Raw genomic sequence first — 12,068 nt, 5'->3', positions numbered from 1 at the left:
CTGGGGTATCACTTAGTTTGGGAGGTAGAAACTAGCCTCTTCAACCTGAGCACTGCTAAAATTCTACTGTGGGCTAATGCAAAAAAGTTGGATCACACAGCACAGACACAAATTGTCTGTTTCCACAGGAAAGATTAGGAACTTTTCACAGAGGACTGCTGTGGTCTTTGTAACCCGACAGCCCTCTAGGACAGAGCTCCAAATAGACAGGAGGTGAGGACATCAGGGCCAATGTCGTTAGGACAGGCATTCTTACCTAAAGCACAAGAGTCCCGAGGCCACGTCCAGGAAGCCTGTGCAACCCTTAGCATGAGATCCGGCCACAGATCTGGTGTGACCTGCCTGAGTAAAAGAACATGCAGTCCATGCTTCCTGTTCTGCAGCTCCATTTGGATGACTCCAGAAGAAAACACACAGAATCACGTCCTTCTTGTCCAGTTAACGTGCTGCCTCCCTGAAGATGATGGTTTACATAATCATGGGAGATGCTGTTTTTAGCAAACACACCAGAACTTACCTACCCACAAGATGGCCGCCTTTCACAGACGTGGTCTGGGGTAGGGTGAAGGCGCAGCTGCTGCTCAAGGTACAGATTTTGCTTAAGGTGGTACTTTGGAAAGTCTCGTATTTGATCACTAGACATAGAAGACAATCTGATTAGTTTCTGGAATCACCCTTCAGGTTTGTTTGGTTTTAAATAAAAATTGAGCCCTAAACCCCAGAATACCAGTATGTGCACAGCACATACTGGTATTCCACTAAGTGATTTGGGAATGTCCAGAGATTCATTTCCCATCATCACTGGAGTTCCCCCAAGTCAGCTCTACCTTTAAAGGGGAAGACTCACCACCACCAGTAAGTCTAAAGGATGTTCCGCAGATGGCTTTCCAGAAGAAGGTATCCCAACAGGGCCACTTTAAGGGGACGATATTCACCAAATGTTGTGGTTTTAAATTACAGTTACAAGTTCTTTAATACTTTCCTCATAACAGGTGGGGCTTATGCTTCCTCCCCTTGAAAACAGGCAGGCATGTTTATCTTTGACTAATAAAACAGAGTGAGAAAGATGCCACGTGACTGCCGAGGCCAGGTCACAAAAAATCACACCATTTTCACCTTGTTGACTCAAATCCTCATTGTTAGAGCCTTAACCTGCCAAGTAAGAAGTGTGAGTACCCTGATTCCACCGTGCTGTGTGGAAGCTCAGCATTACCTGGAAAGGTTGATTGTGGGTGCATGATCGACAATCCAAGCTGGGCCAGGCTCTGAGGCATCCTGATGCAGGCATGAGACACCTCCAGGTACTTCCAGTGCCGGTTTACTCCACGACAGTCTCATCTGAACACTCAATGAAACCCTTCCAGCCATTGGAGTTTCCCTCCTTGAGATGCAGCTCATTGTGATCAGGATTGTTATTGTGATCAGGTCATTCGATCAGGAACAGTGAGGATTCCTTATCTCAGGTCACAGAGATTTAAAGCATAACAAAACAGTTGCTGTTCCGGGCTAATTTTAGGGTACTTTGATATAAAACAATAGGTGACTGGGCCATTGGTTTGACAACTACTGGACAACCAGTAAAAGTAAATATTTCAGTCATATGACTCCTACCTGCCACATAATGTGCTGAACATTGTCGAAAATGGTGCATTCGTTTTACCAAGATTCAACCGAAGTTTTAAACCTCATGGCCTTGGTACCTTCTTTCAGGGCTGCCACTGATGAGAGGTTTGGTGTTTCTGGGCTTTTGTTCCCTGCTCTATGAGAAACTGCATGATATAGCCTCTTTTTTTTTTTTTTTTTTTTTTTTTTTTTTTTTTTTTTTTAATAAGACAGGGTTTCACCATGTTGGTCAGGCTGGTCTTGAACTCCTGACCTGAGGTGATCCACCCACCTCGGCCTCCTAAAGTGCTGAGATTACAGGCATAAGCCACCACACCGGCCATGATGTAGCCTCTTAAGGAGTTCATGATCCTAAGGTTTCAAGCACGAACATGTCACAGAAAGTATCCTTTCCACACCAGTGTTCATTGCCCCATTATTCACAATAGCCAGAGGAGACGCAACACAAATGTCCATTCAGAGATGAATAGACAAGCAAAATGTGGTCTACCCATGCAGCAGAACGTCATTCAGCCTTTAAACGGAATGAAGTGCAGATACCTGCTCCAACCTGGATGGATCTTGAAAACAGTGCCCTAAATTAAAGAAGCCAGATGCAAAAGGACACATATTTTATGTTTCCACTCATATGATGCACCTAGAATAGGTAAATTCACAGAGATAGAGACAGTTACCAGGGGCTGGGGCAAAGTGGACTCTGGGAGTTGTTTAATAAGTACAGAGTTTCTGTTTGACATGACGCAGAAGTTCTGGAGATGGATGGTGATGGTGGTGAAACATTTTGAATGGACATAACACCACTGAAATGTACATTTGAAATGGATTAAAACGGTAACTTTTAAAAATTTATATTTTGGTACAGTAAGAAAAAATTTCAGTCTTCTTCCAGGAGGCTTTAACTGTGGAGTCCACACCTCGCATCACAACGTGGAGTAAGGAGGAGGACGGATGCCCTCATCCGCCTTCAGGCAGTCACCGGGCATCTGGAAGTGTCTCTTAGGACACAACCCAGATTACTCATCTCATCAACAGGGATTTCTGGATACAGTCAAAGAAGAGCTGTGAAGGGCTTCCATGAATATGTGCTACAATGCCCTGACTTCGCATGTGAGGACAGCGGAAATGTCACTCAAAGAACCATCCTCCGTGGGGAAAAAAGCAATCCAGCTAGATTTCAGGCTTAACTTAAACCAAGTCTGGCATTTGCTCTTCTAGGACAGTGGTCCGCTTTTCTCTATAAATCTCATTTTCAGCTCATTTGCCATTTCGTGTTCCTCTCTGAGCCAAGGAATTGATAGGACCCAGATTGAGGATCTAGGTTCTACTAAACCTCTAATTTGATTCTCCTTCTCAGCATGTGAATCTAGGCAGTCACTACCAATTCATTAGAGCTGGCATAAAAGTTGAAATGTATTTGCGATTCCCATGACAATGTGTTCTATTGTAATACAGTGGAGTGGGCACTGAACTTGAAGCCCAGTGGCCTGAATTTACATCTAGACTCTGCCATGACCTAGGGCAAGTGATTAAATTTCTCTGTTCTTCATCTTTAAATAAAGCAAGTGGAGGAAATATATCCTAAAATGGCTCCCAGCTTGTATGATTCCATTATTCTCTGATTGTGTATTATTTTTGTTTGTGCTTTAAAAGTAAGGAAATAACCTGAATACTTGAAAGTTATCATGCATCAATCAATTCTACCATTCCTCCATCCATGCATGTGTGAAATGACGTGTGGATCGGTGTGTGGATTGTCTCAGTGTAGTGGAAGCAAGGCTGCATTGCCCAGTTTTTCATTTCTGAATGAAGGACTTACCTCCCCAGCTGCCGGGTGTATGGCCTGTAAACGGCCCTCAAGCCTCAGTTCCCTTCAGGAATTGCTCTGGGCTGAAGGAAGTCACTTTGCCTGAGACTTACTGCCTTTCCAGGGGCAGCTTGTACCCAAAGACTGACCCACATGGGAATTTGAAGACATGACCTCCTCATCCTGACCCAGGACCTAACTCTGAAATGTTCTACTAGCTCGGAGCTTCTCATGGGGTTAGCTGAGGCCTTTGATGAGACTAAATTGCAAGTTAATTTCTCCCTCTGTCCAAATTCGCTTCTTTGCCTTCCCCCCGCTCCCCTCAATGAGTTGATCCCAAAAGCAACCCCCAAGAAAAATCCTGCATGCTAATCTCCATTCAGCTGTTTCCCAGGTAACCTACCTGTAATAGTATAACCTCCTAATGATATTATAAGGTAGATATCTGATAAAGGTATCATAAGGTATTTAGAAGCTAGAGGAAGGTACATTTCCATGATTGTCCAACTAGAAGATGATAAAGCCAGGATTTAAACCCATGCCCTGGCATCCGTACTCCAGGCTGCTATAATATTCTGCCTCCTTGATGTTTCATTCCTTTCTCAGATTTTTTTTTTTTTTTAAATTTGAGATGGAGTCTCACTCTGTTGCCCAGGCTGGAGTACAGTGGTGCAGTCTCAGCTCACTGCAGCCTCTGCCTCCAGGTTAAATGATTCTCCTACCTCAGCCTCCTGAGTAGCTGGGACTATGGGTGTGCCACCACACTTGACTAATTTTTTGTTTTTTGTTTTTTGTGGTTTTTTTTGAGACGGAGTTTCGCTCTTGTTACCCAGGCTGGAGTGCAATGGCGCGATCCCTGCTCACTGCAACCTCTGGCTCCTGGGTTCAGGCAATTCTCCTGCCTCAGCCTCCTGAGTAGCTGGGATTACAGGCACGCGCCACCATACCCAGCTAATTATTTGTATTTTTTTGTAGAGATGGGATTTCACCATATTGGCCAGGCTGGCCTTGAACTCCTGACTTCGTAGTTTACCTGCCTCGGTCTCCAAAAGTGCTGGGATTACAGGCGTGAGCCACCATGCCTGGCCCATTTCTCAGATTTTATACAAATTTCCCAAGTGTATATTTAAAAACCATTGCTTAACTAAATGCATATTTTCCAAATGTTAGACATGTTTTCATGCTAGTCTGCAAAGGTGAATGTAAGTATTGGGAAAAGCCCCAGTAAAGTGACTTTCACAGTAAGTCACCCCACAGTTAGGAACCTAAGAAACAACCCAGCAATCCTAAATCCAACCCCTTCCAAAATCTTTTTAAAATTTTTTTGTTTTGCCATTTTGTGTTTATAAACTACAGCTCCTTCAAAATTCCAATAAAAATAGCCATGAAGACAAAAAGAGAATGCTGTTTGACAAGTTGCAGGTGAGAAAAACCCAGGGCACAAAAGCCCCCAGCGGAGCCGCTGCGAGATGGCACGGACGAGAGATGCGCTCTTCACAGGCCTGGCCTGCTGTCCGCGGTCCTGCCTCTGCTGGGGCCGTGGGCAGGCGGGGGGCAGTGAGCATTCCCAGGTGCGTCCTCTCTCCCACCTTGCCTACCTTCGCTGAGATTCTCTGGCACTTTCAGAGACCGGCAACTGCTGAGAGAAATGTCCTGTGCTAAGACGGCCTATTCACAAGCGGCTGTACAGGCCGATGCCGGAGGTGGCAATCTACCACTCAGCGATTTTTAGGGAACTGCAGACCTCGCCGTCCCTCCGTTTTCTCAGCAGCCAACTGAGGATAACAACACTTGTTCTTCCTTCACATAAAACAACCGCAAAAAACAAACGTGGCAATGGCATGGCTTGATGGTTACAAGTGCTGTATATTTTCCAAAACCCATTATTCTATCCTCTGGAAACAGAAGGAGAATTATGAATAGCGATTTATTCATTTGACATTAAAAAGTGTCTCATACTCTTTTCTTTCGTCTAGGAGATGATTCACATCTCATCTACATCACTGCCTATCTTCACGTATCTTTCTGGTGTGAGGCCTTGTGTATTTGCCTAATAGTTATCTAATCCCTGGGCCAAAGGGCTAAGGTTGGAGGTCAGTGGACCAAATTCAGCTTGCCGACAAAATTGATTTCAGCTCACATAGTGTTGCTGTTATGTTTGAAAACTTGAATTAGCTGACAACGAAAACTCAGGTTTCCAGCTTTGTTCAAAATTTCAAAAATATGGTTTCATCCCTATATGGCAAGAGTTAGCTGATGTAAGATGGCAGCTGACCACTTTAGGTAGGGCACATGAGCTTGAGTTTGCCACAGTCTCCACCATTCCCTATTGCAGCCCTCTCACTGAGGCCAAATGTCCATTGCAGTTTCTCATCTATACTTGCAAATCCATTCTGCTCTTTTAAATTGCCTGACCTCCCCATCGCCCCGGAGTCTTAAATCTAGTGTCAGATTCCTGCCCTGGCCAAGGGATCCACAGGCCTATGTTCTTAGGTGACACTAAGAACAGCTGGTAACTTCAGGGCCTGAAACTGTTTGAGTTGGCTCAGGAACTAGGATTTGTGGGCCCGAAGGAGTAATGGGCTATTTGTGGTCTTTAAGACTCAGCTGTGAGACCTCCTCAGACACACTGGCTTTATAACACAATATATACACTGGTTGTGTATATGAATTGACAGTGCTTTAAAGCATTAATCACACGAACGTCCGCGGCCAGTGCTGTCCTAGGAGTCTCTTGAGTCGTGCTTGGTCTGCCTGTCCACATCGCCACTGGTCATAATTAACGTCCTCGTCTTATCCCTGGGAAATTGCATCAGTGGTCTTGGTCTTTCTGTCTCATCTCTTTCTTCTCCAGTGCACTGATTTACTGGAACCAAAGTTAATCTTCTGGGTTCCAGTAAAATATAATCTGCTCTCTCCTTCACTTATAAGCCCCTAGCTGCCCCTGAAGAATGAGGTCCGAGCTCCCTATGAAAGACCGTCCTCCATCTAACCCCAAACCACGGCTCTGCCCCATCTTCCGCACGCCCTGGCTTCCTCCCAGTTCCGCCCAGGCACTACGGCCTGCCCAGCGGGGCAGCCTGCATCCTCCGGCACCTGGGCCTGGAGTGAGTTATGGTGGCCCTCAGGCCTTTGCATTTCAAAGGTCAATATTTTTATTTAAATGTGGGCAACGTGATGTTTTGATTAGGCTAAGTAAGAGAGAATGTAAATAACAATATAGATGGTATTATCTCTGTTCAGCTTGATTTCAGAAGAGAAAAACAGCAACATTCCAGAAGGAGAAAGTACATCGTCCCAAACCTAAGTTGTTTTCAATCGGATACATTTAGCTTTTTGTAAAGCTTACTACCTGACCTTTATTTTTCTCATGTCCCTTCAGACCAGTGAAAATGTCATCACTAGCATCTGTCCTGGGCTTGCTTTTGAGACCCACTAACCTGTCCATTATGATTATGATTATGATTATTACTTTTTGAACAGAAGTCTCACTCTGTCACCAGCATCTGACTCCCTGGTTCAAGCAATCCTCCGGCCTCAGCCTCCCTGGTTCAAGTGATTCTCCTGCCTCAGCCTCCCGAGTAGCTGGGATTACAGGCACACGCCACCATGCCCAGCTAATTTTTGTGTTTTAGTAGAGACGGGGTTTCACCATGTTGGCCAGGATGGTCTTGATCTCCTCATCTTGTGATCCGTCCACCTCAACCTCCCAAAGTGCTCTAATTACAGGCGTGAGCCACCACACCCAGCCCCATCTTTTTTATTCTAGAAAATTCTCACCCATCCTTCTAGATCAGTTCTTGAGTGAAGTCTTTGCTGACTCCGGAGGCAGAGGTAGTTACTATCCCTTTGTGTATCTCCTTGTTACAGCAAAGCGTCTTTCGATTTTTGATGGTGATTGTTTCGATACATGGAAGAGGGAATCACTAAAGCCCCTTCGAAATCCTCTTAAACAGGCTGTGCTTGGGGGCTCACACCTGGAATCCCAGCACTGTGGGAGGCTGAGGCCACGGACCACTTGAGGTCAGGAGTTCGAGACCAGCCTGTTCAATATGGTGCAACCTTGTCTCCACTAAAAATACAAAAATGACCTGGGCATGATGGTAGGCATCTATAATCCCAGCCACTTGGGAGGCTGAGGCAGAAGAATCACTTGAACCCAGGAGGAGGAGATTGCAGTGAGCTGAGATCGCACCACTGCACTCCAGCCTGGGCAACAGAGTGAGACTCTGTCTCAAAAAAAAAAAAAAAAAAAATCCTCTTAAACAGCCTCTCTTCTTCCACAATTTCATTCACTATGGCGGCTGCTCACCCCTCTATCTCTCTTTAAAAAAATGTCTTTGGGCAGGGCGCAGTGGCTCGTGCCTGTAATCTCAGCACTTTGGGAGGCTGATGCAGGAGGATCACTTGAGGTCAAGAGTTCCAGACCAGCATGGCCAACATGGTGAAACCCCATCTCTACTAAAAATACAAAAATTAGCCAGGCATGACGGCACGTGCTTGACAGCCACACTCACAGCAGAATGGGTCAAAGGGTCATGGGACAAATCACAAATGCAGTTGACATAGCCTGGGTACATCCATGACACTTGTCATGCATACAAGGGTCCACTCTGTTCCACCATCAAAGACCCCTGCCTCCTAATTGGGCTTCAGAGAGGACAGGACGTGCCTGTGTTTCAGCAGTGCAGCTCCCAGAATGGCTGGCCTGCCACATGCTGGGAGCTCAGGGAAGCTGCCCCCATGTCCTAAACATGCTTCAGTCGTCGTTCTAGAGGAGGTAGAGACTTTGGTTACAGTAACAGGAAAAGTGTGAAACAGGGAAAAGTACCAGGATGTCCCCAAGAACCGAACAGTGGCCTCTTGTGGATGGGTCGCTACTGGCCATCACTACAGAACTTTTTTTTTTTTTTTTTTTTTTTTTTTTTGAGACGGAGTTTCGCTCTTGTTACCCAGGCTGGAGTGCAATGGCGCGATCTCGGCTCACCGCAACCTCCGCCTCCTGGGTTCAGGCAACTCTCCTGCCTCAGCCTCCTGAGTAGCTGGGATTACAGGCACGCACCACCATGCCCAGCTAATTTTTTGTCTTTTTAGTAGAGACGGGGTTTGACCACATTGCACGTTGACCAGGATGGTCTCGATCTCTTGACTTCGTGATTCCACCCTCCTCGGCCTCCCAAAGTGCTGGGATTACAGGCTTGAGCCACCACGCCCGGCAGAACTTTCATTCATTGTTTTAAAAACGGTGTGTGTGTGCTCCAGAGGCTGAGGCAAGAGAATTGCTTGACCCCAGGAGGAGGAGGTTGCAGTGAGCGGCGATCGCACCACTGCACTCCAGCCTGGGCAACAGAGCAAGATCCATCTCAAAAAACAAACAAAAAACCAAAAACTTGTCTTCAGCATTTCTGGGGACACTTCTGTATCCTCCATACCTAAAACTGCACTGGGAGAGAGTTCAGTGAAAGCCACATCTGTTCTCAGCCCAAACGACAAGCCCCTGTGCCTCAACTATGCCCGAATCCAGCATGACATTGAGCTGTCTACCCAAAGTCTGTGGCCCCAAGTCAACGATGAGGGACTCACAGAAGAAAGATCTAAGGCCTTGCACACACACGTTTTTAAAACAATGAAACAATGAATAAAAGTTCTGCAGTGATGGCCAGTAGCGACCATCCACGAGAGGCCACTGTTCGGTTCTTGGGGACATCCTGGTACTTTCCCCTGTTTCACACTTTTCCTGTTACTGTAACCACAGTCTCTACCTCCTCTAGTACGACGACTGAAGCATGTTTAGGACATGGGGGCAGCTTCACTGAGCTCCCAGCATGTGGCAGGCCAGTCATTCCAGGAGCCGCACTGCTGAAGCACAGGTGTGTCCTGTCTGCTCTGAAGCCCAATTAGGAGGCAGGGGTCTTTGATGGAACAGAGTGGACCCTTCTGTGCATGACAAGTGGCATGGATGTACCCAGGTTATGCCAACTGCATTTGTGACTTGTCCCATGACCCTTTGATCCATTCCGCTGTGAGTGTGGCTGTCAATCAGGGTTGAGAGGTGACAGAGAAGTGGGCAGGCAGCTTCAGGCCCCATGCTGGTGTTGGCCTGGGCACCTGTTGGGTCAGCACTCTAATTGCACCCTGGAGTTCCTGGAAGCTGCCCACCACTCAGCCAGGTCTGCTTGTGGATGGAGCCTTGTGCCAGCTACATTTGGCAAGGAAGCCACAGCTCGGCTAGTGAGCAACACAGTTCTGGGAAAGGTCAGGCTCTCTGTGTTCCTTCCTTTCTTGAAAAGCATGGGCACCATGGGGTCCCTTGAGGTCCCTATGTTGCACTTGCTTTTCATCTCTCTGGGCAATGGCTGCCCAAGCCATACCTTATGACGCTGAGGTAAGAGCGGGAGGTTGGGGAGTATGCGGGCTGGGGTGTGTGCTGAGGCCTGGGTGCTGGATTCGTCCTTGTGTGTCTCATTGCTTACAGATTTTTTTTTTTTTTTTTTTTTTTTTTGGATAGAGGGTCTCACTGTGTCACCCAGGCTGGAGTGCAGTGGTGTGATCATAGCTCACTGCAGCCTGGGACTCCTGACCTCAAGCAGTCCTCCTGCCTCAGCCTCCCAAAGTGCTGGGATTATAGGTACACACCCAGTTGCTTCCTGTGGCTCTGGTCGTCCTGCTGCCGTCTCCTCTCCCACTCCACTGCCGGGGATCTCCAGCCCGTATAAAAACTCCCACAGGCTTCCAGGGATCTCCAGCCCGTATAAAAACTCCCACGGGCTTCCAGGGATTTCCAGCCCATATAAAAACTCCCACGGGCTTCCAGGGATCTGCAGCCCATATGAAAACTTCTCACTCCCCTGCTGTCGCCCTTTTAGCAGGCTCCTTATGCCACTGCCTCCACGTCCAGTCAAGTCACTCTAATTTAATTCTTTCCAAGTATCCTCCCTCCTGCAGTGCTGGGCTCCACCGTGGGGATGAGTCAGGGCACATCACCCACAGCTTTCCGGAGACCCAGGGCCCAGGGCCCGCCCTGCTGCGAGCGTGGCTCCTTCGCCTCCTTCCTTCCTCGCCTGTGGAGAGTCAGACATTCGTGAACTTTGTGCCTATATCCCTGCATCTGTCAGGACCTGCTAAGCACATAAGACATATCTGCATGTTTCACAATCCAAGCTTTCGACAGGATTCCAGTTTTTCCCCATGGAGCTTTTGGCAAATGAGGGGTATGGCTCAACAGCTGCTCCAATGTCCCTTGTCTCCCCCACACAGGACCGTCTCTGCCTCCACATTCTAGCATATCTGGGTCTCAGCTTTGCAGCAATCAGACTCCGTTGCTGAAGTTTCTATGTTTATGTGACAAAAGAAGCTGTCAGCCTCCTCCTACCCACCTGTTGTAAGAAAGGGCTCCAAAGTCTTGAAACCACACGCCGGGGAAGGGAAAGTTGACTTTAAAGGGGAATGAGGTCCTTCTGGGATTCCAGCAGCCTTGGGAGGAGAACGTCAAAGACGGAAGGCTCCTCTGCCCAGGGATGGGGACTGCTGACTTCAAGAACAGAACAGGTGCCTGGCTAGTGGAGGAGTTCCCCAGTGTGGATTTAAACTCCAGTGTCTCCAGAGAACATCACCAACATTTGTCATTAGGAGGTGTGTTTGTTTTAGTAGATCAGCTAGTGAAAAACCCAGCCGGCCGGCAGCCCTCCTGGCAGATGGTGAAAAGGAAACCCCGACTAGGCACCGCTGCCCACCCCGGTCCCCAGAGAGCTGTGTTGCTTCCTCCTGCCGAGGCCTTTGGATCAAGCCACGGCGAGCATCCCTGGGCACCTGGCCGAAGCCGGAAACTCAGGATAAGAATTAAGGCCCTGAGGCTGGGCACCGTGGCTCACGCCTGTAATCCCAGAACTTTGGGAGGCCGAGGCGGGCGGATTGCCTGAGCTCAGGAGTTCAAGACCAGTCGGGCCCACGCAGTGTAACTGTCTCTACTAAAATACAAAAAATTGGCCTGGCGTGGTGGCGGGCACCTGTAATCCCAACTACCTGGGAAGCTGAGGCAGGAGAATCACTTGAACCCAGGAGGTGGAGGTTGTGGAGAACTGAGATTGTGCCATTGCACTCCAGCCTGGGTGACAGAGTCAGACTCCGTCTCCAAAAAAAAAAAAAAAAAAAAAGAATTGAGGCCCTGGAAGGGAAGAAGAAGAACCCACGCGTGAGCTTGCCCCATGAGAAGGGGTGGAGTTTTCAGAAGATGGGGGTGAAATGAACAGAGACGCCTGAGGAAATGGAAGCTGTGCTGGAATGGGGGAGCCTGGATGAAAATCAGAGAATGAGAAGGCCAGGTTCAGAGGGTGGAAAGAGTCTCTGGGTGTCCCCCACAAGGAGGATGAGTCATCTGGAACCTCCAGGAGGACCAAGCCTTTGGGCAGAAGGAACCTTAGTATTTACCCTCCTGGCTGTAATTCTGCCTTATTTTGGCTTTCTTAAAACTGTGGTAAGATGTCCAGAAGAGCTACCGTTTTAACCATTTCCAAGTGTACTATTCAGTGGCAGTGAGCACATTCACGGTGTTATGCAACCATCACCCGCCCCATCGATCTCCAGAGCATTGTCATCATTCTGAACACAAACTCTGCACCCATTAAGCAATAACTCCCCTTTC

Source organism: Saimiri boliviensis, chromosome 3, assembly GCF_048565385.1.
Source record: "Saimiri boliviensis isolate mSaiBol1 chromosome 3, mSaiBol1.pri, whole genome shotgun sequence".
NCBI lineage: Eukaryota > Metazoa > Chordata > Mammalia > Primates > Cebidae > Saimiri > Saimiri boliviensis.
This window is presented reverse-complemented; position numbering follows the sequence as displayed.